Genomic DNA, 4,222 nt, shown 5'->3' on the forward strand with positions numbered 1-4,222 from the left:
GTAGCTGCTGAGCTGGGACTGGAGTCCAGGGTTGGCTGAGCTGGCCACACACACACACACACACACACACACACACACACAAATAAATAAATAAATAAAATTTGAAGAAAAAAAAATGAAGTAAATTGTCTGGATCATATTACCACAGGGTAGCTGCTGAGCTGGGACTGGAGTCCAGGGTTGACTGATGGGAAGCCAATGAGTGTTTTTTCCACTGTAACTCTGAGTCCTTCACGCCACTCAGGGTAAAGCTTTTGGTCAACCCACATTTCCACACAACCTCTGAGGGATCTGATCCTTCTTTGCAAACAAGTAAAACTGCCCTCATAACAGTGTACACGAGGTCAGACATGTTTGGTGGACTCAACTCAGGACAGAAATCCAGATGCTCTAAGCTCTGTTCATGTTCCCACTATTTGTGATGAATTGCTTTACTTTAAATCCTGCCCTGGAAAGGTGGTGATAAAGCGACAATATTAAGTTTCTGTGAATTCAATGGAACAAAGGGAATGGAACAGATCATAAAGTTTTAAAAAAAAACTAAACACAATAATATTTATATCACAGCTTTTCAAACATTATCAGCTTCCTTAAGATTTATAGCATCCAGAAGAATGTAAGAAGACAGGCCTTTTTTTGTATCACTGTTAAGAGAAACTGAGGAAGAACTGGAACAAGTGAATATTTGCAAAGGAATAAGACACACACTCACAGACCCTGTCCTTGCCGCCAAAGCATCTTACCAATTTCCAGGCAACATGACACAAACGTGTATTTTTCACAAAGGTAAAGACCCTTGCATTTGGTACATTCTTCCACAACTTAGAACCAAAGATCCACTAGCAGCTCTATGGTTTTTCTCTCTGTACTCAGAAAGGAATGCAGCTCAACTCATTGATTCTGGAAATTTGCTTCATGTACAGGGTGTTCTGCGTCTCACAGTTCATTCAGGAAAAACCTTAAAACTCTTGCAGTGAAAGGTAAACTACTTACAGCAACAGCTTGTATATTTTCCTCCTAAAAAGCACATTAAATGCCTCTTTTGAAGATATGACAAAAATAAGGCTATATCTTGACAAAGATCCACGTACATATAATGACAGCTAAAAATATTTTTAAAATGCTCCTCTACCACAATCTGCTCCAGCTTCTCTTTTTGTTTCTGTACTATGCCGGTCTTTGAAAACTTACGTAGGAACTCTGGTTCTGCCTCTACTACTATCTGGCTGACCTTATAAAAGTGATTTAACTTTCCTGCCTCAGTGTTCTCAAGCAAAAAACAGGTACCGTGGGGGAGAAGCTGCCACACAAAGGTTGCTGTAAGGTTGAAATGCAGTATTGTAAGGAAAGTGCTTAGCACATTGCCTTGTACACACTGGGGGCTGAATATGCAGTAGTTGGCATTCTAGTGTTTTTTGCTTTTAGTCCCGGTGTCCCCATTTGGTCACCTTGATAACCCTGGATATCCAAAGACAAAACAAACCAAGCCCTAGACTATGAAAGAACAGGCGGCACAGGGCCATTTCTTGATTTTCCTCCCTTCTGGACCTTGGCAAAGAGAGAAAGCCTTGAACAAAGAGTCCTGGAGATTAGTGTGAAGGGGGAAACCAGAGACGGAAGAGAGGTTTTTCCCTCTGGCCAGGGGTGAATTCTTTGGGGCCTCGGTCTAGGAGACTCCCGGGGCGGAAGCCTCGAGAGGCTGCGGACCTAGGAGAGCCAGTGCGCGGGCAGGCCGTCAACTGGGCGCAAATGAATGAACCCACAGCCCCTCCTCCGCGTCCTGCTTAAGGACGCCGCGCGCGCCCCTCTAGCGCGCCGTCCTTTCCGTGACCTCTGACCCCGAAAACCCCTCACCTCAGACCCCCGACTATCCGCTCCACTCCTTCCCCTGCTTCCTCGAACTCCCCCTTTCCTTACCTGAAGGTTCAAATGACTACCCGGCGCCACGACTCGGTTCGGTTCCCCAGCAAAATGTCTGCGGTTCCCTTTTCCAGACGCGACGGTGCGTCCGTGCTGCCAGCCGCTCCGAGACCCGCGGCTGTCACCTGCCGGGCGGAAGTGAGCTGCCCGCGCGCGCGGGCACTTCCGGTGGACGCAAGGCCTGGGGGCGGGGTCAAGGCTACAACTCGGGCGGGGGTGGTGCCTAGGGGCGTGGCAAAGAGCATAGGCGGCGAGAAGGGTGGGGCCGATCGCTATTAACCTCTGCGCCCAACGTGCTGGATTTACCCCTCACTGCGCTCAAAAAACTAGCCAGATTATTGCTAAGTAATTTAGGGGATGAAGTAGAAAACACTGATCTTTGAGGTCTGTCTTGGTGTTAACAGTCAGGGAAACCGGCTCTGAGAAGGGCAGGATTTTATCCAAGGTCACTTTTAAGAATGAAAGAGTCAGAACTACCCCTGGCAAGCACAAGGCTGAAGCTGGTCCGCTAGGATGAAGCTAGACTGTTTAATTGCCGCGCTTTGAGAAGTCAGCGTTCTAGGGCAAAGCATTAGACCCTCCAGGGAGCTCCATGTACCATTCATTCTCTTTTACAGGGACCTCAATTGCTCCTGCCACCTCATTCTTGACTCTGCAATTTTCTCTTCCTTCTAGATAATTTCTCCTCATCACATTATTTTATGTATTTAGTACAGGGTCAACAGGGTCCCACTACGCCAAGCGCTGGGATTACAGGCGCGCTCTACCACCCCAGTCTCAATCGCCGCCTCAGCGCGGCAGGAGGGGTGGGGGCCGGCACAGTAAGGCATCAGAAACCGGCCGCTGAGCTCTGCCTAAGCAGGTGCTCTTGTCGGCTGAGCTATCTGGCCGGCCCTTTTCATCCCGTTTAAAAAATTATATAACCTCTTCTTTTCAAATGTATTTTACTGAACACATGATATTGGCATTGTAAAGGAACAAAAATACACCAGTAAGGGGCTGGAGAGATGGCTCAGTAGAATAACCGCTTGCCTGGCAAGTTTAAGGGCCTGAGTTCAATTCCCGTTTCCGAAAAAAAAAGTAAGAAAAAAAAAGTGCAAGTAGTGCCATCCCACTGAGACAATCACTGCTAATATTTCAGTAACTATCCTCGATTTGATACATCATCTGGCATTTTTAAAATATACGTGCTGGGGCTGGTGAGATGGCTCAGTGGTCTAAAGCACCTACTTACAACAAGCTAAGCTAAGCAAAGCACAGGGACCGCGGTTCAATCCCCAGCACCACATGCCAGCCAGCCCCCGCCCCCTGGTGGACTGAGCTGGCCACACACACACACACACACACACACACGCGCGCGCGCACACATAAATAAGTAAAATATAAAATATACGTGCTGCCGAAGTTAGCACTATCTTCTGGATTTTTTTTCCCACCCCCTGGAACCAGGGATTGAACTCAGGCCCTTGAGCTTGCCAGGGAAGCGCTTATTCTACTGAGCCATCTCCCCGGCCCCTTCATCTGGAATTTTTAATTTACAAATATTTCAGTACACCTTTCCCCAAACAAGAAATGCATTTCTACTTGGTGCTTTCTAATACTTTTACAGTGTTCCATAATATGATGGCATTGCTATTCTCACATATAATCCCTTAAGATTGTCTACTTAGATTAACCATGTTTTCAATATTCTAGAAATTTACTAATAAATAACCTAATTTACTAATAAATAACATACAGAGAAAAAAAATAACATACAGATGCATAGCCATCTGTATGTCCCATTTAATAGTTTTAATATTTAATGTAATTTTATATGTGTAATCAGTCTTCACACCTTTTTAAAACTTTGAAAAACTATAGATTTACAGCAAGTTGTAAAAATAGCACAAAGTCCCGTGTACCCTTCACCCACTTTCCTTCAATGATGACATTTTATATATCTGTAGTGCGATGTTAAAACCAGAAACTTGGCATTGGTAAAATACCATTATGACAAACATAGACCTTGCTCTGCTTTTAAATCATTTTTGAGGTAGGCAGGAAGAAACAGATTTTTTTGTTTTACCTGCAATAACAGCATACATTTATGTTCTCAAAGTTCTGGAAGCTGGAGTCTAACATCAAGTCTAGGCTGATTTCTTCTGAAGCCTCTCTCCTTTTTTTTTTTTTTCAGAACTGGGGATTGAACTCAGGCCCTTGTGCTTGCCAGGGAAGTGCTTATTCTACTGAGCCATCTCCCCAGCCCCAAACCTCTCTCCTTGACTTGCAGATGGCTACCCTCTTATTGCTATGTCCTAAC

The 4,222-nt window shown here is 45.2% G+C and overlaps 1 protein-coding gene across 4 annotated transcripts in view; it reads right to left on the minus strand.

Moving 5' to 3' along the window:
- Nucleotides 1-2,057, minus strand: part of Ap1b1 (adaptor related protein complex 1 beta 1 subunit) — a 60,760-nt gene extending 58,703 nt beyond the window's left edge. For all 4 annotated transcript variants that reach the window (XM_004628045.2, XM_004628047.2, XM_004628044.2 and 1 more), the window contains exon 1: nt 1,918-2,057. The gene's annotated coding sequence lies outside the window, so the exon portion shown is untranslated. The remainder of the gene's footprint in view (nt 1-1,917) is intronic.
- Between the last annotated feature and the right edge of the window lie 2,165 nt (nt 2,058-4,222).

Source organism: Octodon degus, unplaced genomic scaffold, assembly GCF_000260255.1.
Source record: "Octodon degus isolate 3935 unplaced genomic scaffold, OctDeg1.0 scaffold00021, whole genome shotgun sequence".
In the NCBI taxonomy this organism is placed as follows: domain Eukaryota; kingdom Metazoa; phylum Chordata; class Mammalia; order Rodentia; family Octodontidae; genus Octodon; species Octodon degus.